Source organism: Podarcis gaigeae, assembly GCF_964106915.1.
Source record: "Podarcis gaigeae genome assembly, chromosome: 4".
Lineage (NCBI taxonomy): Eukaryota > Metazoa > Chordata > Lepidosauria > Squamata > Lacertidae > Podarcis > Podarcis gaigeae.
In genome coordinates, this window is record NC_139677.1 from 60353220 (window position 1) to 60377425 (window position 24206).

The 24206-nt window shown below is 38.5% G+C and overlaps 2 long non-coding RNA genes across 2 annotated transcripts in view; one reads left to right on the forward strand and one right to left on the reverse strand.

Annotated features, from left to right (window-relative positions):
- Positions 1-11854: 11854 nt before the first annotated feature.
- Positions 11855-24206, reverse strand: part of LOC310843839 — a 237494-nt gene continuing 225142 nt past the window's right edge. The window contains exons 8-9 of the long non-coding RNA XR_014563677.1: positions 12688-13469; positions 11855-12538 (exon numbers count right to left, since the gene is read on the reverse strand). This is a non-coding gene — a long non-coding RNA (uncharacterized lncRNA). The remainder of the gene's footprint in view (positions 12539-12687; positions 13470-24206) is intronic.
- LOC310843866 lies at positions 16313-19792 on the forward strand. Its single transcript, XR_014563716.1, has 2 exons — positions 16313-19003; positions 19577-19792. It is a non-coding gene; the product is annotated as an uncharacterized lncRNA (long non-coding RNA).

The following is a 24206-nucleotide window of genomic DNA, read 5'->3' on the forward strand; positions in this document are numbered from 1 at the left end:
AAACATTCAGAAGCCGCATTTTGGAAGTCAAACGTTTTGGAAGTCAAACGGATTCTGTTTGACCTCCGAGGTACGACTGTATAGTACAAAGTATATGTCTAGATCTGATTCCATTTTCATCTTGAGTTGAGGGAAGCTACCATGACAATCCTTACAACCTGAACAATGAAGAAGGAAGGCTGTATCTCAAAATTAGGAGTCTACAATCTCCTGCTTCCTACAGGACAACAGCATTATTATTGCCAACTGGTCTTGGACATCTCTGAATAACACCTCTCAGGGCTGACCCAAGACATTTTGCTTTCCCAGTTCCATATAGCTGACAAGATTGGCATCTGAATCTTCCTTCAATACTGGTGATGGGACAGGGCCTTCCACTGCCCTGAGAGAAGCACACTGTCTTAGCAGGTAGAGAGCAGGCTGCTTGGCAAGCACTGCTATTTCCCCCAGCACATTATTGCTGCTCCTTGCTCCCTTCATCCTCCAGGTGAGGCAATTTCCTCACTCTGGCTAATGGTAGGGTCAGCCCAGGATTACCTTTAAGGACAAAAGAAGGAAGTGAAGGAAGGAAGGATTTGTTAAAAGCTGTCAATTCTTGAGCTTCAGTAAGGTTTCAAAGGAAAGCATGCTTGGGATAGCCTTCTTCACATGTCTGTGCAGTTAGGCTCTGGATGGTGTATAGCTTTCTGGCAGTGTAATATGTATTTAAATAAGTGAAATGCTCCAGAGTGCAACCAATCTGTTCCCGAAACCACAAGATCCTGAAAGAAACAGAAAAAGAACGAGAAAGGGTCTGAAGTAGCATCAGAAGATTTGTGAAATGAAATTGATTTCCATTCCAATCAGGTCTTTTACTCTTCTTGAAAATGTCAAGGTGTCGGCCTTGGCCATTACCAGACTGTGATTTATAGTTGAGACAAAGCAATAATACTCAGGTGACTGTCTGGAGCTGCGCTGCAGTGTCTGGAAAGTCTGCAGATGGCAGCCATCTCTTTTCTTAACCAACTTCAATTGCTTATCTCAGATTTGGGGTGGAGGGCACTTTGTTTTCATCCTTGATAAGAAGATGATGACATGCAGGCCTTGATATTTACTTAGCAACAGAGAAACAAGCACTGGGAGAAAAAGGGTTCGGCACTTCTGAGGGAGATTTTTTTTATATGTTGAAAAAACACCCTTACACCAGACTAAGCAGAAAAGCAGTAGCCTTTAAGAATCCCTTTTCACTTGTATTATGCCAGAAATCAGGTTTCAAACATTCATAGCCTACTGCATAACTGTAACCGAATTAGGCAGAAAAATAAGGATCTAAGTGCATTTGTATCCATTGACTTCAACCAGATTGAATCTGGTTGTATCTACATACTTTTAACTTATGCGGCTTATGGGTCCACATTGAATTAAAGATGTTAACATTTATAACTAGTTCAAATAGCATCTAACCAAAATCTGAAAGGCCTTTTGAGGAAGAATGCAATTCCTGAACAGTCATCAAGTCAATTGAATAATCTTCAACAAGTCTATCTTGCAGCCTAACCATACAGGGCTGTTGTGAAGATAAAATGGGACAACAATTTAAAATACAATTATAAAAGGACATGGCATGTGCAGGAAACAATTTTGTGATGAGGTAGCAGAGCACTACAGATATGCTCTCCCCTTCCCACACTGCCCCTTCCTCACAGCAGCTGTTTTGAATTCCCAGTGGAGATCTGGAAGCAGAGTGTGGTATTCAGCTAAGCATTACTCAGAGTACACCCACTAAAATGAACTAAATTCAGATCATTAATTTAAATGGCTCTAACTCTGAGTAAAGCTTAGTTAAATACTACCTAAAAATTAGCTTCTCTTCATGGCTCACTCTCACTGAAGAGAGGTACAATGTAGTTTCTCTCATAATATGGTTGACTTTGGTGAGTTGACTCAGCTTTTGGACACTCTGCTTATGAGTTCTTGAGCTAGAATTCCATTTGTTAAAAAATAATAAAAATAATAATCCTGTCCGTGCTGAGCTGTGAAGACTGAGCAAAATAATTTTTCTTCTTCTCCGTATGTTTTAGTCTGTTGTTGTTGTTGTTTAGTCGTTTAGTCGTGTCCGACTCTTCGTGACCCCATGGACCAGAGAACGCCAGGCACCTCTGTCCTCCACTGCCTCCCGCAGTTTGGTCAAACTCATGCTGGTAACCTCGAAAACACTATCCAACCATCTCGTCCTCTGCCGTCCCCTTCTCCTTGTGCCCTCCATCTTTCCCAACATCAGGGTCTTCTCCAGGGAGTCTTCTCTTCTCATGAGGTGGCCAAAGTACTGGAGCCTCAGCTTCACAATCTGTCCTTCCAGTGAGCACTCAGGGTTGATTTCCTTCAGTATGGAGAGGTTTGATCTTCTTGCAGTCCATGGGACTTTCAAGAGTTTTGTGTTAATATTTGACATCCTTTCATTGTGAATTAGTTGAATTAACAGTTATTATACGAGAGAAGACAATATGCTTTAACATACTCTGTATTTGTAACTCCAGTACATTATGATTTCAGAGTTTTCCTCGGGATGTTCTCTATAAATCATTGTTCTGTTAATTTGGATTTTTAAAAGAACCAAAAAAAGAATGAAAATTATTAGCTCTTCCACTATATGTTTACATCTATTTAATATGTTCAGAATGGTAACTGATTACTGTTAAATAACTGAAAATGAATCAAAGTATTGTGAAAAGTAACTGAAAGTTTAGGATTTCATTAGTTATAGCAACTGCACAAAATACATTACAATGAATTGATTTGTAGATTTATTTATTTCAGTGGGTTTATATCTCATCTTTACTCTCAAAGGGAACCCAAGGTGGATAGCAAATCTATAATTTAACAATACAAAATACAATAATTACCAAAGCCACCTCTAAAATACCAATAAAAAAGTTGACTGTGAATCACTCTTGAAAGCCAAAGCAAAAATACAATCATCTATGCATGTTTACTAAAGAACAAATCTCAGTGAACTCAATGGGACTTACTTCGTGCACAGGAAACATGCACAGGATTGGGCTGCTAATAAAAAGTTAGCACTGTTTCCGGAGAAAGCTTTAGTTTATGGAGAAGACATATTTTTGTTTTGTTTTGTTTTTACGTGTTTCTTTTTTGTTTCAGGTCTCTTGATTAAAAAAAAGAAAACACCAGCTAATGTTAATTATGTTGAAATATATGTATTCAGTTGATGCACTACAAATTTTGACATAAGTGCAAATAGAAAGAAAAACGGATAAAAATTACAGCACATATAAGTAAACTGGATATCTTATTCAGTTGAAAAACTGCAGCTGGTGCAGAATTTGGTGGTGAGATTGTTGATTGGGGCAGAACCGTTCAAGCATGGAACACCAATTAAGGAATGATTGCACTGGCTACCGATTCAATTAAAAATGCTGGTTTTGTCCTATCAAGCTTTATGCAGCTGAGGACCCCCATACCTCAAGGCCTGCCACGTCTCACATGAGCCAACCTGGACTTTATGCTTGTAATCTGAGGACCTTCTCTGTGTGTCTGATTCACAGTTCAGAAGGTGGCAGTGGAAGAATGGTATACCCTCAAACTATCTTGATTTTTCTGGGGTCACCATGAAAACCTAGAATCCATCAATGTTTCTTGTTTTGTTCCATAAAATCACGATTTGAAATCTTTGGCCACTTTTTCATTCATTGCAGGGAAGGCTTTCCACAAACAGGAGGTGCAAGACCTGCCACCACCAATGGGAAAATCCATTGTAGTGTGGACGAGTCATTGTTTTAAGTAGAGAACAAAAGAGGAGAAGCCAGATACAAATAGTTTACTAGTGTAATAAGCTGGTGTTAATATATTGTAGGATTCTATTCTGACTATGCTGGGGAAAATGATCAATTCTCCATTTATATAATATTGTATTAATAAATAATTGCCATCCATGAAGAAACTTTCAAAAGGCAAAAGAGAAAAAAACTAACCAGGAAGGAACGAAGGAAGGATGGAAAATAATACCATAAAACTGCACCTATGTGCACCTCTCACTAGGATTTCGAATATGAGACACATCTTGCCACAAACTAGTTCCAGAAGTATACAAGCTAGTTACACAAGTGATATGAACATTAACCCAGCTAGTTATGATTCAAATATCTACCATCTAGTTTCTTGAAAAATGCGTTCAGGTAGGTGATATTGTCGATATTTGAAATCCAACCCCTGAACTGACCTTTTAAAGGAAATGCTTCCCTTAAATGAAGTATATTTTCCTTTTATGTCCCTGTTTAAATCCTACTTTAAACTTTCCTCTCATTGTATACTCTAAGCTCCACCAGTGAATTTAAATAGGGTTTCACTATATGTTTTAGTGCATTCAGGATTTCTTTGTTACAGTTCCCACCCTGCTGCATTATGTGAGTGCTGGCACGGAAGTCCAGCAGTCGGTTTGTTTTCTGCCATTAATAAAAGAATCCACTTTCTTCCAGTTCTTTGAAGAAGTTGAAAAGGCTACAAGTGAGGGAGGAGGGGATGGGGAACAGATTGCAGTGTAATCCCCCAACAAAATGCTTGTCTAGATCAGAAACCTCCCTGAAGAAAATTTACGAATGCTAAGCCTACTTTTTCTGTGAGGAAGACTACAGTCAATGTACTTAGACACATACTGGGTTTCGACTAACAGTAGGGATCCCACTAGGCAAATTGAATTAAATAATAATAATAGAACCTCTTTTCCTGTCCACTCTTTGAACCAACACTATCCAATTCTTTCAGCGCCCAGTGTTTGATTAAAGGCACTATTTTGTTATATACTTTGTCAAAGCAATGTATTATGATGGGGAATCTATTAAAGTTACTAAACAAATGAGATTTGCACATTGTTAGTGTTTTTTCATAGTCCAAGCTTATTTTAAAGCAGTTGAACTCTTTCTGAAGAACAGAAGTTTTGTCTCCTGGGGCCCATCACTCAGAATACAACAGATGTGAAAGTATAGCACCCAACAAAACTAGCCCTGAGTCAACAACTTGTACCAAGACACTTGTTCATCGTATTTTAAAGCCAAAACTTGTGGCTTGATGCTGCACTATCATTCTGTGAAAAAACAACAGCAGCATTGTGACAATATTATATTGACACTGTAGACAGATACAATGATATATTGAATAAGGATGCAAGTTCTGGGGAAGTCAATGCAATTTACTCTCACTTATGTCAATGGGACTAATTTTGATTCAACCAAATTCATTTTTTTTTAATTATCTTTAGACTGAGCTGCAAACCTGTTGCTTTCAAATAAATTGTTATAAAACATCACATTTATTACAAGGGGAAGAGGAAAACAAAAGTGATTTATTTCATACACAATAGGATGGATACGCTGTTGAGGCCTGCATTGTGTCCTTATTAACTATTATTAGACTGCAATATTTAATTCCCAACAAGGAGTAACAAAAGCAAGGAAGCCAATTCTTTTTTAAAACAAACAAGCAAGCAAGCAAACATTCATTCAAAAGTTCCAATACAGCTTTGTCCAATTTTAAAGGCTCATGAGATAAGATTCAAAACAAAATCCGCAAGATCGATTCCATAAGTTTTAAACTGGGTATGAGGGTTGAAAGAGAAAGATGAAATCATCATCTTAATATTTATTTAATTTCACTTCTTTCTATATTCAACCTATTAAGATAAGCAAAAAGTGTCATGCTAATGATGCTGAATGTTAAGCCATGCACTGATTCAGAGCAAGGGAATCATGGCCAATGAAGAAGGCACATCAAGAAAACTGTTATTGAAGAAATGTCTTGATGCACATAGATGATAAATTTAGAATGTTTCAGCAGTGTCTGTCCTAAAAGTATACAATGAAAGAAGACATTGCTTTTGGATCCTCACCTTTACTTATAATTTGCTTCTGGCATTTGGCACATTGACAGTTGCTTGCCTCTCTTGTCCCAGTGCACTTACTGACTGCAATCATCTGTAAGGGGTTGCAATATGGCAGGGTTAATGTTACAAGCCGTCACGGCACGTTTGCGTTCTCAAATAGGGAATGATGATCTTTGGATGGAGGACACATATGTTACTCTGTTGTCATGGACTGATCATTACTTGGTTAAGTTTGACATTATGGCACAAATGTTGATGGTCTGTCCTCAATGGCTAATGCAACCTGAGGATGTTAAGGGAATTTCTAACAGCTTGGGCCAGTAATCCTCTTGAACCTCACTGCCCGCAAAAAGGGGATGAGCTCAAGGCAACCACTCCCAAGTGCCCCAGCTGAGCTGCAGAGATGTCTCAGAGGAACTGAGGGTGATGAAGCAACAGGATGAACCTCTGGTGTACAGGGATCACAAGACTCACAATGAATGTGACCTAACACAGGTAGAAAACACATCTGCAGTCATACTCTGTGCTTGTGATGTTGTTGAAGGAAACTTACTGCACCACCACATCTACACAATGTCATTCAGCATAGCTGTTTCATGTGGCGAGAGGTTTCCTGGATGTGAACTCAAGGAAACAGAACCTGGAATCCATGAAGGTTTGTTCTGAAGTGCTGTATCCATTTGCATATAAAAGTACATCCAACCAGGATGCCATAATTAAGAAAGTGGCATAAGAGCATAGGAAGAGCCCCACTGTATCAGCCCGAAGGCCCATCTAGTCTAGCATGCTGTTCTCACAGTGGCCAATGAGATGCCTATTACAAGCAGGACATGAGCACATCAGCGCTCTACCCACTTGTGGTCCCCAGTAACTGGTATTCAGAGGCATACTGGAGCTAGTATACAGCTACCATGGCTAGTAACCACTTATAGTTGTTGAAATAGTTATGGGTAGTTTTAAGACAGGTTTGGCAATCACTGCACCTTATGAAAATAAACTCCATAATTTAATTCCATAATTTAATTATATGAAGTACTTTAATTGCGTGTTCCAGATCTTCCAACAATCAGTTTCATTGGATGCACCCAGCTTCTGGTATTATGAGACAGGAAGAAAAACTTATTTCTATCCATTTGCTTCATCCCATGCATGATTGTATACACCTCTTTCTTGTACCCCTTAATCACCTTTTTTTCTAAATGAAAAACCCTCAAGTGTTTTAAGTTTCCACACTGGGAAGCTGTTCCAGTCCCCATGTACGGTAGTTTACTGGCCCTTTTCCCAATGTTTTCCAGCTCTACGATGCCCTTTCTGTAGTACAGCAACCAGAAACTGAACAGCATTCCAAATGCAGTTGCACTATATATTTGCATAACAGCAATATTATATTGACTGTTTTATTTGTGCTAATGATCCCTAACGCGAAATTCAGCTTTTCCACAGCTGATGTACACTGGGTTCACATTTTTATTGAGCTATCCACCATGGCCCCAATATCTTTTTCCTGGTCAGTTATCATTTCTGACCTCATAAGCATATATGCAAAGTCAAGATTTTTTTCTCCCCAATGCATCACTTCACACTTGCTGACACAGAATCATATTTGCCATTTTAATGCCCTTTTTGGAGCTCTTCACAATCCACCTTGAACAATTTGGTTGATCAGCAAATTTGCCCATTTTAGTGTTCACCCCTATTTCTAAACTTATGAGGAAATTTAAATATTCTTGTTTTTCATTGCTATGTGTTTTAAAAGGCTTCATGGAATGTATATGTTGTTTATATGTTGTGGAGGGTTTTGTTTAAAAGCACAGTACAGAGCCTGTAAATAAATAAATAAAAATTAAACATATACTTAAAACTGTCATACTAAAATGACTAGGACTTAGAGGTGCTTAACTCTGGTTGGATTATATTTAATACTTGCTTATTCTCACAGTATTTGGCTTTTGCAGTGTCATAATAAGCAACTTTATATGATCCTTTTGTTTTCTAAGTAAAAAGGGAATCAAATAATGACATGCTATTACACTAACAGTGGAATCCTAACCATGTCTACTGAGAAGTGACTCTTAGGGACTCAATTGCAGCCTCTCTGATTTCAGAGTAAGTCCTACAGAATGCAATAAAACTTACTTCTGAGTAAACATGGTTAGGATTGAGCTGCAAAGTGTTAATGCCTTTGAGTTTAATTAAAAACCTTCAATAAGGTTATCCTAAGCAAGTGCTGTAAATGTATTTTATATTTTTAAAATATATGAAACTTGTTATGACTTAAAATGACATTTGGGGATATGGGTGCATCCATATGACAATTCAAACTTAAAGCATGATTGTCATGATAATGATAATCCAACTGAACATGACAGACACAAGATCACTTGCTATTCCCCTCATTTTTATTTTTATCGTTTGGACTGATGTTTGTTGGGAAATTGCTAAATAGCATTCAAAACTGACAGTTGATTAGAACACAATCTAGCAGGGAAGAGAAAGTCATGGTAGGGTTAAGAGATGTATGTAAAACAATGGTTTTCCTTTTTAAAATTAAAATGTACAAATAAGCTGGTATCAGGGAGACTAGGTGATCTTTCATTTCCACAGCACTGAGCACAGCTCACACCAGCAGAAGACAGCCATTAATGTATTCGTCTGGCTCAATCTGGTCTCCCAACTAGGAATTCATCAAATTGTTAATATCACTCCTTTTTTGTATGCATCACACATCATTGTGTCTCTTGGTGCTGCAAGAGGTTGCTTTTTTTATAGAGTCACTAGCTGTAGCAGGAGCTGATTATACCATATTGTACTGTACAATATTACACAGATAGAAAAAAGCATTGAAAAAGACACATATACACATAGCTATTCATGTTTACCTATAATTCATCAACAAATTTGCTGCTGATTAGCCAAATCTTTGAATTATCAAAACAAAAACAAAAAAACCTTCATGCTGAACCATATGATGGATTCAGTAAATACATGACAATGTCACATGTTCTTATAGTCTTGAGTTGTATTTTGGTGTGATGGGAAAAGAAGATGTAGGTATCTTTCCATTTCTGACCATGCTGAATGCTGCTGTGTGCTGTATAACCAATGGTCACCTGAGAGGTTCTGGCAAGCTCTGGCTGAAAAAAGCTCCTGCTCCTAACAATATCATTCCTGTGGAGATCTAGAAAGATCCTTAGGGGTGGTTTGTATGTTACCTTCCTAATGTAGGATCATGTGTACTAATGTGCTCAACAATCACCAGAGTCAACAACCACAAATGTGGAAGGCCCTTCCCCCTAGTCTGGACCCATCTTTGCAATGAGACAAGTGCCACTCACTCATCCTCAGAGCATTTTGTCACATTCCCTTGCCAGAGTTTGTGAGATCACCACACTACCATATCCACACACATGCGAATATATATGGACCTGCTTCTCTATTGGAAAAGAAAGAAAGAAAGAAAGGGCAACTCCTGTGGGCAATTCCATGTGTGGCCACTGAATACTGTATCCACGGAAAGCAAGTTATTATAAAGTTCTTGTTTTTTTAAATCTGTTGTGAGATGCAGTATCTACTAAGTATCTACTTTGGCTGTTATTGAAAAGATCAGCCAGAGTTCCATCCATTTATTACTCAGTGATATAACACATGCTTTGAGTGCAAAAGCTCCAAGATTCATTCCTGGCATCTGCAGCTGAAAGAATCAGTGAGTAAACAATGCAAAAAAAAAAAAAAAAAAAAACCCACAAAAAACCCCCACTGCCTGCAATACTGGAGAACTATCCTGGAAGGACAAATATCCTGACACATGCGCCCCCAAATAGCAGCAGTACATAGCACTATATCCAGTTTATTAGGGAATCTCACACATTCATTGACTAGGAGTATGACTGCAACCCAGGACACAGGTACTTTACTTCCAAGACTCCACTGAACTCAGCAGTGCTTACTTATGACTGCCTAGGTCCAACTTGTAAAACACAGTGAGCTTTAACAAAGGATTGTCTGAAATGGAAATGTTAGCCTTTAATTAGAAGTGCAAACTTGCAAACATGTGCAAGTGTTTAAACAGCCAGTGTGAACTAGGAACCCTGTCAAAGAAAAGATAGAATAGAATAGAATAGAATAGAATAGAATAGAATAGAATAGAATAGAATAGAATCATAGAGTTGGAAGAGACCACAAGGGCCATCGAGTCCAACCCCCTGCCAAGCAGGAAACAAAAGAAATCAAGAAATCAGAAGTACCCAAACTCTGTTTGATTTATTCCTTCATTCTCCAGGAGCATATGAACATAGGAAATATAGTGTCAGAAAATTGGTCCATCTAGCTTAGTATCATCTACATTGACCAGTAGCAGCTTTGCAGCCTGGAGTGGACTCTAGCCCTACCTAGAGACTTTAGGAATTGGAACCTGGAGGTTTCTGCATGCAAACCATATGTTCTATCACTGAACTATAGCCCTTCCCCATGTCTTAACCTTCTCTCTGCTAATCTGTCACAAGAAAACTTGGAAGCCTCATTATCACCTCCTTCACATGCTAGAGGAAGGGAGGTTCTTAAAAGACTCAACAAGAGATGTGAGGAAGTCCAAAGATGAGAATGAAATGTGGATATTGGAAATACTATGTTATTATGTATGTTTTTTATTGTGTAAACAAAAACTTAATAAATATTATTATAAAAAAAGACTCAATAACTTTAGTAACTTTAGTAAATAATTATAGCTCTTTCTTTGAAAAAAATGTCTGGGATGTCCATTCCTACCACCCACCCATCTCCAATTTTCCCTCTTTTACACCACTGGACATCATATGCTGCAACTTATTTATTCTTATGTAGGAACATAGAAAATTGCCTTACGCCAGGTCAGAACACTGGTTAGCAGTGCAATGACTGGCAGCTCTCCACTCTTTTCCAAATCTACCTAGATGCCAGGGGTTGAACCCAAGACCTTTTGCACATACATTTGCTCTCCACAGAACCCCTTCTTAATGAACTTCACTCTTTGGCTCACACTGGAGGACAATTCAGCTATAATTTATTTTGGCCTGAAACAATGGTTATTCTCAATCAACCTATGAGCACCATATTGAATTTATGCTCCTGCATTCCTTCAAAGGTGGGTAGAGCAACTGTTTGTGCAAATGTAACATCAACTGGATTCATGTAGTATTATTATGGATTTTACTGGGCCAAAATCAAACCAGAAGAGGTTGCATGGGAGCAATGATAGATTACAAAGATTTCTGCCCTTCTATTTATCTTATTGTAACTGGAAAATCTTTATTCAAGTGAAATATATACATTATTTCAGCTTTAATTAGTGTGTGTCAAAATGAGCACCACACATTTATTATGATGAACTGGTTTTGCCTGCAATACTATTTATTTGGAGACATCTTTCTGATTACATACATAGTCCTTTAGTTTAATACTGCTAGATCACAGCTGGATCAAGTGTATAAACATGTGATTAAAAAAGAATTTGCGAAAACTTATTGTTGCCAAAAAATGAATGTGCCACGCCTTTGCCAAAAATGTGTTTCCTTGGGGGGGGGGTGATATTTTTAAAAAATGACTATACAATTATTCTGCAGTATAAGAACAATGTATTGTAATAACAGTGTTGATGCTGACAGTACAACAGTTCCTCCCACACACTGGGGGCAGGGGGTGGGAAATCAGCTGTAGATGGAATATAATCCAAAATGGGGAATTGTTTGAATGCTTGTGATGTGCAATGCCTTTGTTTCAGACTGCAAAGTTTGAATTTTTCACAGTAGAGGATGGGAAAGATAATACAGGAAATTGAAAAAGCCTCAAGGACTATATGGAAATGAAAGCTGTATGTGAAGAAATCAATCCCAGTATATTTTAGCTCTTTTCAGTGCTATGCTAACAACTTGTGAAGCACCTATGTCTTTGCAGAACAAAATTGTGTTAACTGGTTTTGAGTAAAATAATCACAAGGGAAAACAATACATTTGATATTAGCTTTATGTTATAGTAAAACTATGGAAGTGCTATGGAATGCTGTGATGCTGGTTACAATTAGAGAAACAGAGAGGAAAGCATTTAAAACATTGGAACAAAATGACAGGACAGGCAAATACCTATCTATACACTTGCATCAAAACTTTATAGGTGGGAGGGGGAAGATACTGGTTTGCTAGGCCTCAGTGTGGAAATGGCAAACGAGTCAAGCACAGTTTCATTATCTAATCACAGGGATGCTTTATTCTCCAGCACTTGAATGAAGGCCCAACATTAATTCAAAACATTAAAGAGTACAGTACAGCTGTTTGAATATAAGAACCTGTAACACAGCACGTTACCATCTCTATTCTGCACAATGCATTTCTCTGTGGGCCAAAACATCACATGCCTCCCCCATCGACAAATATATCTTTTTATGCTGCTATTATCGTGGAAAGTTAATCATTAAAGTCCAAAGTTGCTGGTTCCCCTCCGCCTAGGTCCCAAGAGCCTGACTTGTGATTGTTACTAAAAAACCTCACAAGTTAGGGTCTCAGGGACTAGGAAAAGTCCGATAAGATCCAGTCGAATTCTTCTTCAATTAATCAGATTGGGCTTTGTTGTTGTTTTAGAAAGTATCTCTTTCAGCAAGTGCGGAAGATATAACAAAAAGAGGCACCACTAACACTGACAAAACAGTTACAGATAGGTAGCCGTGTTGGTCTGCCATAGTCAAAACAAAAAAATTCCTCCCAGTAGCACCTTAAAGACCAACTAAGTCAGTTCTTGGTATGAGCTTTCGTGTGCATGCACACTTCTTCAGATACACAGAATACACTGACAAAACAGACCTTCAGTTGCATGAGCAAGATATTATTGAGATTTATTTATTTATTTAATAAACCCTCCCATTTATAAAGGCTATCAAAGTTATGCATGCAAAAGAAGTAAGAACAGGAAGCTAAAAACAGGTTACATCTGTTTCAAAGAGACTTTTAAACACTCTCCTTCTATTTTCCCCAGTGGCTTAGACAAAGAGTAAACAGTTCAACATTATATCTTCACTACCATATTTACAGTGGGCCCTAAAACATTCTGCACCTTAAAGCCATTTTAGACCAAGAATGCCCTTTGTGTATCATTTATGTTTTCCCCCTTCTTTCTTTTATTGAATATGTATCTCTCTACTAATATGAAAAAGCACCTGACTTTTGAATGCAGATTTACTTTCCACATCCTAAACTGCAGAACACAATGACTTTGAGCTAACTTGTCATTCTTGGTCCCGAGTCGGTTGAACCACATTTGAACTTTCAAAAAATATTCTTCATACAGTTAGCAGGCGGGAAAGAAGGTATTTTCCCCAATCACTTTTTGCTTTTAAAGTCCAAGACTTTTAATGGCACAACAACAATGCGGAAAAGATTCACTCTCTCTCCTTCGGCATCTGAGTCTCAATTGTAGAATGGAAAAGAAAATGTCTACTTTTAGGAACAGATCCATGATGTTCGACAGATGAACCCAGAGCCAAAGAATCAGCAGCCATAAAGATCCTGGCCACTGAGGCAGAGACTGGTGTATATAACTCATTCCTGTCTTTCTTCAGGATGCAGCTCAGCTTTAAAGGGAAAAAGAAAGTGGAGAGAGAAAACAACAGTAATCAAAATAATTAGTATCTCAAGTTGCAGAACAAGCTGATAAACTACACACAAAAAAATAACTGGAAGAAAATATTTATTAATTGACACCCCCTCCTTCCTAGGTAGTTTCATTATCCCTTGCCCCTCACCCCATTTAACGGAATGTCACTTCTAGATTCAGTACATGTTGGAGTACTTTAAATATTTTGATCGAGGAAAGAATATCATGTCACAATCAAACAATTTCTTTGTCATTTGCTCTGCAGTAGACTTCGAACTGTTATGCCTCAGGCACGAAAGAGTTAAACAAATCACCAGAAGCCCCGTAATTTTTAGACATTTGGGCAAAAAATTAATTCTCATGCTTTTTGTTAGAACTGTAAGATGATTTTCCAAAGCAATTTTTGACCATAGCTTCCAAACCAAGAAATTAGGAAGAAAAATCTAGCCCCTCTGTAAATATGACATTAACATAATTACACCGCCCCCCCCATCACATAGACCCATCCTCCTTAGGGAATACATCTGATGCTCAGTAGATGGAAATCAGTCAGATTTCAGCTGCTCTCCAACGTACCTTTGCTTCTCACTGACTGACTGGGTTTTACCTCCCATGAATATGCGCGCGCGCGCCCGGGCGCGCGCGCACACACACACTTAGACGGACATGCTAACTTACATACACCCAGACAGACATGCACACGCAGCTGCACAGACAAAACACGCACACACACGCGCGCGCACAAAGGCAAGGCGAAACGTCGGATGCTGACTCAGAGCGGCTGCATGTGGAGGGGGTGGCAGCGGCTGGATTTTTCCCTGCACTCGTCATTTACATTAACTCTCTCTCCAGCATCCGCCCTCTGCCAGACCTGCTGGGCTGCAACATTTGCATGACGCTGTGACTCCAGCCTTGCGGGTCAGATGTTGCAAGAGGAAGGAAGGAAGGAAGGAGGAGAAGGGGGAAAAAGAAGCAGCAACAGCAGCCCCAGTACACTCATAAGAAATGCCTTCATTTCTTCTAAACAGGTCCCTCTTCTTATTTTTCCCACCTTTCTACTTCCTCTGTAGCTGTATCTCAGTTGTTTGACATCTTTCCGGAAGAAAATGTCTTGAGCTGCAGTAAGCCAGGAGCCTGACGGTCCTCCCCTCCCCTCCCCGTCCTATTCCCACCCCTTTCTCCCCCCTAATCAATAAGACAGATCTCCAAATGCAGTTGTGGAAACAGACTGTGCACAGACGTTCATCCTCGGTCTTCTGCCTCAGGAAGAGCAGACAAGCTCGGCTCACACACACACACGTGATGTAAGGAGAAATAATGCCAGCAATTCTTTAACAGACTTAGAATTTATTCTACGCCTTCATTCTCCCCCCACCCGCCGCCTTTCCCCTGTGCTGAATTCATGAGTGGAAACGATTCTTCCAGTGTGCACATCACCTCTCTCCCAAGCTACAAGGTTGCAACGTTTCATCTCGGTATTTTAAACAAAACTAATGAAAATTAATAATTTTCATCCTAATGAAAATCTCTGCATTAAAAAAAATAGGAAAAAACGAGTCAGGCTGTCACCTAATAGGAATGGTGATTTATTCCCCCGCTCGTCCAAATTACTGCCTGATTCCGAGTCACTAATATGATGATAAAGCAGAAAGCTTCTGGGTTTAAAATCTGTAATAGGAAGGGGCAGTTCTAGACTTCAAAAAACAAAGTGACTGAGTGTCTGTCTCTGTGTGTGTATGTGAGAGGGAGGGAGGGCGGGAGGGAGGGAGGGAGAGAACAAAAGAATAACAGCTATACTGTATTGCACAAAAGCACTACAACGGTGCAGGCTTTTTTTATTCTAGCATTATTTATCATTGTATATCTATCCACATACATATGGAGATACTTGACCACAGATATTCTGTAAATCTCAGCAAAAGGTTTACTAGCTGAGCTGAGATGCAGAAAATGTGTGCCATGCTAGTTTCATAATGCAGTTATTTAATGTGCTTTGACTTGCTCTGTCTTAACACTTGATAAGTTTTAAATATGTGTTGTGCACTTAGTTCTGTGAAAAAGGAACACTATGTCAATATGATTTAAAGTACAGAATTCATGTAAGAAACAGAGTGCAGTACTCTGTCCCCAAGAGGGAAAAGTCTCTCAGCTTTCAGCAAACAGGCAGATCCCAGCATGCAGTGCCAACTAAAGTAGGGACTGGGCAAGCTAAGTGGACAGGCAGCATGAAGGGCCTCAATCTGCACAACATTCATATTAAAATACAAAAAACTACAACAGAAAAAAGAAGCAAGTGTTAGTATATGACCCCTAAAGAAGATTGTGCATCAATTAATACCATCAAAACTTTTAACCCCCACCCCAAGAAAGATAGTTAAAAAGCAGTTCCCCAGAGTGGCTGGGAAAACCCAGCCAGATGGGTGGGATAAAATAAAACAACAACAGCAACAACTGACAAAAAGGCAGGCAAGACCAGAAAAATTTGCAAGGCATAAAACAACACCAGACATAGCCCAACAAATGAAGGACTGAAATCAGATTTGGAAAACTGATAAAAATGACAGGATTATGGCATTCAATTAACTGGTTTACTTTTTTATTTGTTTTAAAATGACAACACCTACAGTGTGACTATGTACTGCTATCAACTGTCTGCGACCTATACTGACTTCCTAGAGCTGCGCATATATTAGATTGGCCATTTACCTCTATTGCAAACCTATAGATGTTTACTCAGAATTAAGCCTTAGTGTGACAGTGGGGCTTATTCCTAGGCACATTGGTAGGAATAATCCTCACGGAACACAGTGAGAACATCGAATTGAGCTTGTGGGTCTACTTTTGCTAGAATTCATCATTATTATTTTTTACTTTACTTTTATTACTACTTTCTTTTTTGGTTGCTCCTTCCAGCATCTTTGGTCTGCCCCTTTTCTTACCCCAGTAAACTGCTGTATTGCTGTCAAGGGGCGGGGCAGGTTACTATGTTTACAAGTGAGTGGTGTGTCCTGCAAACTACAAGATATCTCAACTCATCAGTGGTTAAAAATATTCATCTACAGAGTATTTAGAAGCACTTGAATAAAAAGCATGAAGCAAACAAGGAAGAAAATGGCTAAACACTTTGTAATTTTATACCCGGGCTGTGACTTGGGAGAATATCCAGGTTCAAGTGCTCAGGACTTCATCTGGGGGCACCTTTAGAGCCAGTGGGGAATGCAGACTAGATTAAATCAATAGCTGAGATGTCGTAATCAATCAGCTCAATTACAGCTGTCACAGACCCAGGTTTAAGGTTTTTCCCGATTCCAGTTTTCTAATAATTAACCCTTGGTCATCCCTAAGTGCTCAGTCACCCTACTTTATAAAGGGGAGCACAAGCAGGCTTTTTTCTTTTTTAAGTTTTGTTAATAATGTTGCCATGAAATTGTGGTGAACTAGTAATGTTGAGTTGACATACCTTCTTTCCCATATGTATCTTCATTTATATAGATATGACTGTGATTATGCCTGTGGAAAAGCCAGGGTGGATCAAAGAATGTTGCTAACATTAAACAGCAATTTCTTTGAAGATTACAAATGTGAAGGGAATTGCAGAATTAGACTGGAGCCAATCACTGCTCTCCATTGAACATGTATAAAATAATATTTCCTTCTAACTTTCATTCACTTTGTGCAGGACTTTGACACAAGGACATCCACATGTTCTACCCAAGAATGTTTGACTGAGCAACTTAGTTGAAAAATATACTCCCAACCATTAAACATTTGGGAATCTGTTCAGTTCATAAGTCACAGCATCTCTGCTTAAAGACTCTGGTAAATAACAGTAGTGTTTGTTTTTCACTGAATATTCCTTTCAGAAGAAAATAAATAAATAAACAAACCCTACAGTTCCCTTTGTACATCCATGGCAAGTATATTTTATGTTATGAACCCCTAGGGGGAAAGATGAACCTTTAGATATTACAGGAGATTCAGCACATGATGGCCATATTTCATGATCACATTTAATGTTGTGGGACGTAATTGTGGGTATTATTAGTGGACAGAAATACAAAAAAAAATATTTGCATGCATTTCTACCTTTGCTATATAAATGCTGTCATATTCTTAGTGAGGAAAACAAATCTCAGATGGGATCATGGTGCATATGAAGTACATTGAACAAATTATTTCTATTAACTCAACTTCTTCCATCATTATGTCTTGTCCTTCACAAGCCTCTTAATTAAACTCCCCTCATACATCCACAAAGCAATGGAACTGATTTTAAGACCATACCTGCACTAGGATGCTGGTACAATGGGTTGGATCCAGACTATATAAGACAATGGGTTAGCTCCAGACTAAGACATGCTTAGTGTGGATACACTGGAATCAATAGTCAGTCATGACTGACCATATCTAAGCCTGGATTCGGGCCTTTCATGTCTAAGCATTGGGCCAATGGGGTAGCAATGGCCAGTGGACACTGAAATGAATAGAAAAATAGCACTGGAAGCCTTCCATTGTATGGTTGTCTCATTGGGTTTCAATGAACTTACCTTCTCCTTGATTGTGGCTAATATCATGAAGAGTTAAGGCCCAGGAAAGTATGGATAGGATTGCAGCCTAACTGAAATAAATTGCACCAAAGTGATAGGATTTAAAGATACACACACTCTCTCTGTCTGTCTCTCTGTGTAGATACATACATACATACATACATATTCTTAGACATGGTGTTCTTGAACTGTGGCTTATATACAGACAATACTGCCTGAAATAAGCTGCAAACTATGTACAGTTATTGGGATTAAATTCATGATTTCAATGGCACTTATTTGCAAATAAACATGGTTAGGAACATGGCTGGAAAACTGTTTTATTGCTCTATTGACAGCAAATAGGCTTACATAAGTGCAAATGTCTGTGGTAATTATTCTATGCCGGGTGTGTGTGTTTGTGGAGTTCATGTAAGGTAGTAAGAAAACTGTGTGTTTAGAAAATATTCATTTACCAAGTAGCACATTCAGTTTCACAGTTACAAATTAGTATAGATTGACAACATGACTGCTAGCATATGACCACTAGCAAATGAGTTCAGTTTCATATCCTTGCTACTGAGAGTGGTAGGAGACAGAGAATGAATCTATGGTCCTGTCCTTTAGAGGTTAAGGGGTGGGGGGGAAATAGCATTTCAATGAGATGAGTATGAATTTCATAAAGATGATGAAAAACTTAACAGGCACACCATTCAGCTTGTCGAACAGCATGACATATGTAAGCCTCAAAATTGTTCTCATCATCCACAAGGGGACAGCACTGGCTGCCAGACTAGAAACACACAGTTTCCACATGAAGAGGCAAAATGAGAGCAGCCATTGCTGCAGCTACCAAAACAGAGGTGATATTCCATCTCTTCTTTGAAATGGGGGGTCTAGAAAGAAGGAGTGACAAAGACCTCGAGATAGAAGGCTGTCAGGTGCCAGAATACATGAAACGGTGGGATAGGCTTTAAATTTGAAGGTTATGTGCAATTATCTTTTTTCTTTCTTTCCCGGTTTTGAATAAATAAATACCATAGCAAAGAAAGTAAAGCACGAGAAAGATGCATTATCTTGGAGCTGAAGACTGGGGGTTTCTTTAGAAAGGAAATTATAAATGTGAGATCTTTGGCTTTTGAGAATATGTATGCTTTGAAAGACTTTCATAGTAGAAATTATGCAGGGCCAGTACAAATAAACTGATGGCAAGAGACACTGAGTACATAGAGTATTTTACTTTTGTAGTCTGCTTTTAAGAAGCTATGTAGAAATAAATATTAATTTAAAAAGACGTCTATCTTGCCTTTATGAGGATCAAATAGAGATTTATAATTTAGAAAGATTGAGTCATTGAATGTGTATGCATGCTATTTCGTTGCCTAACTGTTCTTAAAATGCATCATTATTCTGCGGAACAAGGTAATACATGCTTTGAAAGAATCATGGCTTGAGATGACCGAGGGGGAAAATTTGTTCAGTTTGCCCATGTTGACACTTTTGTCCTACTCCTATTCTTCTCTTGTGTTCTCTGATTTTTCTATCTTTACCGTTGCAGATTAAACATGCACACAACACACTCAAGTCATATGAAATTGTGGAGATGAAACATAACAGAAAACAATTGTTCAAACAGGTATATCAGTGATCTAACAACTCTGTACATGTGTGGAAGAAAATTCTTCACACAAGAGGAAGCTGTTTTACTACATTTTTCCTTTTGTTTTCTTTCAATTAGCACAGTTCAAATAAACGTAGTCTAAATTACTTTAAACATCACTGTGTTAATTCTTGTTTAATACCAACATATGCAAATTAAAGGATCCATCACTATTTGTGACAATCTTAATCTCCCAACCAACCAAAAGACAACCTTGAATGCTTTTGTTAAACAACATTCTATTGAGGTGAAATGGTATGCTAGCTTTGAATGTTTTTATGTATTCTCTTTTCATTGTTCAATGCATATATATATATATTCTTCTTTGATTATTTTAAATCTCATCTGAAAAAATGGCATGATACAGAAACATGATACAATATATCAATAATAAAGAAATTGATTGTTTAATGAGGATGGAAAACATCAGTGTTTACTTTGTACTTGAAATGAATTATTGCTGATCATAATGCTATTGCATAAATTTCAGCAGTAGAATATATTTATAAAATGCTTTATTATTCCTTTGTCTCTTTAACAGCCCTAACTTTCATATACTAAAAATGTCTGCTGCAGTATTTTCTGAGAATGTAGTACAGCAAGTTGTCAGGCAAAGACGGTTCCTTCTTTTACATGTTTTGAACAAAGGTTTATCTAACCTTTGTATATTTCTTATTTGTTTCCTCTTCCTTACAAAATTCGAAAGCATGAGGTTGTATAGGGACTATTTGATATTGCTGGTGCTGCAGTGAAGACAGGTATGCTCACAAGAAGCTTACAAAGGAAGGGTGAGCGATTATGGTGTTTCTGTATTCAGAAACATCTGCATGATCCATCTCCAAAAGCAGCAAAATGCCATCTTATTTGTGAGGGTAGAAGCACAAATATTTTACAAGCAATGCTCTGTAAGGGCGGAAATACTCAAGATTGTAATCGCAATCTATGGCTTTGTTAGAAGGCTAGTTCCTTTACTAAGACCAAGGGAATGCTTTAAACACTCATACATAATGTTTTAGGTATTAAGTACATGCATAAAATTAATATTTCAAACCTTTCTACACAGTGAAGGTTAAAGCCCATCCTGCATTCTCATGGTTTACTCTCTTTTCCCTTTCAATCAATTCCATTGATTTTAAGGGTCAGAGGCTATACCTTCATTGATCAAAGAAACAGCCTGACACAGCGAAAGAGTCTGCCAATTCCAGACAGATCAATCACACCTTTGTCTGCTTTTGATACATTATGGTTATTTATTCTGCATCTCCATGGTTTTCTGTCACACGGTTCTTAATGCAATAATGCTACTGAGGAAAATAAAAGGGGAAATATTCCATTAACAATATTGTAAGCGCTTTTCTGGTCTTTCTTAGGGTGGTTTACAATGGAACTTGGCCAGCATGCTGGATTTCATTTTTGACTTGGAACAGAGCTCTTGTGCTGGTATTTAACTCTCCTTAACATCAGCATTTTGCAGGAGTCAGTGAAGGATAAAAGATAGCCTTTGGAAAAGAACTGTGTAAAATGTATTTTGAAAAGTAATTAGGTTCGATAGAATAACAGTTGCAACATACAATTACAATCATTGTTTTCAATATTTATTTGGGCACTTATTTTTGAAATATGCCTTATTGGTTAAAATGTAAATCCAATCAACCCCCAGCCACTGACAGTTTTATCGCTGTGAAATGAAACTAATTGTCTCCGTGTAATAATTGTTATAAAACAGCACCAAACAGATTATTAGAGGAAGCAAAATCTGCTGTATTCCACATCTGTTGCAGGAAGAACTACAAGGCTTCAAATTATGCACACCCTTTTCAGTGCATTTTTTCCACACTCATAATTAAGTTAAATGCATATTTATAGCATTATGAAATGTTTTAATTTGTGAGACAGTACACGTTTCAAGGTAACTGTTTTGGAGGTAGGAAGGGTGTTCCAGGAGGGTAAATGCAGTGGTACCTCGGATTAAGTACTTAATTCGTTCCTGAGGTCCGCTCTTGAACTGAAACTGTTCTTAACCTGAAGCACCACTTTAGCTAATGGGGCCTCCTGCTGCCGTCGCAGCATGATTTCTGTTCTTATCCTGAAGCAAAGTTCTTAACCTGAAGCACGGTTTCTGGTTAGCAGAGTCTGTAACCTGAAGCGCATGTAACCTGAAGCGTATGTAACCCGAGACAGTGGAGTAGCGTGGGTTGTCAGCACCCAGGGCAAGGCAAGTAATTTGCGCCCCCTAAGCCGTGGATTTGCGCCCCCTAACCTTAACCCCCAGATGTTGCGCCCAGTGCGGCTGGGCCCCCCTGCACCCCCCACGCTATGCCACTGACCCGAGGTACCACTGTATACTGCTTTCTCAATATGCTGCTTGGGTAATTAGTTTTCAAAAGAATATAAGCAGTTAGTATAACTGTATATATAATTATGGATGAGATTCTAGTTCAGTAAATGGCATGATGACCCCAAGTTAATTAGAGCCAAGATTTCATAGCCAAATTACAAAGCCGCGCCCTATAAAATTGCCACTGGCTTCAGCCTTCCATCGTAGTTTTCTTTTGGGATGGTGCCTTTACATAGCCATGTAGACACACATAACTTGTAATATAAAAACATGATGTTCAACATTATTTCCTGACACAAGGTGCACATTAGTGAACACACTGGAATGTATCAGGTCTACAGCTGCCACAATACTTGTATATAAAAAAGAATAAATGGAACACAAATCTTGAACATAAAGCCATTAGAAGGTTATCAGTTTGACATAGCTTCTGCCTATAACTCTAGGTATGTCAAAGATGCATTTGGCACACTTAAGAGTTAAACTGGCAGAAATGGTCTCCCACTGATAAACTACAAAGTCCAAAAAGACAGAAAGTCTGCTGACACTCTCAAAGGCAGAAGACCTTTTAAACATTTGCAGGCTGACAACAGCATTCTAAAGCATGCAGTTTCTTGTGAAGAAATAAAACTGAATGTACAACATTTTAGGGAAGTTTTGAATAAGCCTATTTGTCCAGCTTACTTTGCAACGGCTGTGTATAAAACAGCACTATAAACACTTTCATTCCCTACACAAGGGCTAAACAAAGAGTCTTCTTTTAGCCATTTAATCTGGTAATTTATTTTTTCAACCATCACATAAATCGAAACACAGCTGTAACCAATGACTTGCAGATTCACTTCCCTGCCAGCTGGATTTTGTTCTGCTGAAGCAGCAAGATTTTTACATTGTTCACTTCTGTGCATCTGGAGAAATCACTAAGGATCAAAGGTGACTAGAAAAGCTCTTTAAATAAACTCAACCAACAGTGAAGATCAGCTTCAATGCCTGCAGAATCTACATATAATGGCACGAATCATCCCTTGTTTTGTCAAAATCAGAATCTCTCCCTCTGGAAACTGAAATAATCTGAAATATATAGTTATACTTTTAAGAGGGTGAAAATGCAGCTGTCACTTCTATTTCAAGCTGCTGTTTCCTGAGAGTTTTAGTTTCCTCCACATTCAAGTTTTGCAAATGACGTACTCACAGTTGAGTATTTTCTAAAATATTTTTATCTTGGTAGAAAATCCTTAAAACGAATTCTGGCTACCAATATCAGCATTTCTGGGTTAGAGATAAGTTTTATTTTCCCAACTCTTTCATACAGCGGCAGACTAGAGGCGGCCACTTTACTAGGGACTGGGACCCCCAAGGCAAGCCAGTTTAATGAAGTAGTTCAAACAGGCAGACACTTGTGTGGTGCAGTTTTTTCATGTGATTGAACTATTTGGTGGTGAACTGTGTGAAAGAGGGACGCACCAATCTATTAACTGCCACAAATGAGGGGCAGCTCAGGGTCAGAGAAGAGGAGAAAATAATTTGGGTATAAACTGAGCTGAAGCCAAATTTGCAAAATACCACAATTTGGCTGTTTCATTTCCAAATTTGAACAAATTGTTTAACTGATTTTTTAGAGTGAACCTGGGAGACCTTTTTTGACTGAAGAGCGGGGTAAAAATCCTTCAAATAAATAATCTGCTTTTTGAAATCAAAATTTGACTACTTGGGGGTGAGGCAATGAATGTAATAAAAAAAACATGGGCAGCATTCAGCTGAGTTGTTGTGTGTCAGACATTTTCTTGTCTCCTCTCCCCATGCCCCTACGATCTGCTCTGGAGGGGTGGGGAAACAAGAATGTGTTTAGGGGGCACGGGGGCACACAGGAGACGGGGGGAAACAGAGGCATAATGGCCACCTTAAATGTAACCATGTTGCAAGCTGCTTTACATGATTGGCTTGCCCTGTGAAATCACTTTCCACATAGTTACCGTATTTCTCGCTCCATAAGATGCACCTGCCCATAAGACACACCTAGTTTTTAGAGGAGGAAAACAAGAAAAAAATATTTTGAATGAAACAGTGGATGTATGATTTTTGTGGTTCATGCTGTGGCCACAGACATGTGATTTGACAGTGAGTTTGGGGTAGCCCAATGCAAAAATCCTGAGAATCCATGTGGATCCGTGCTTTGTAACCAAAGCAACC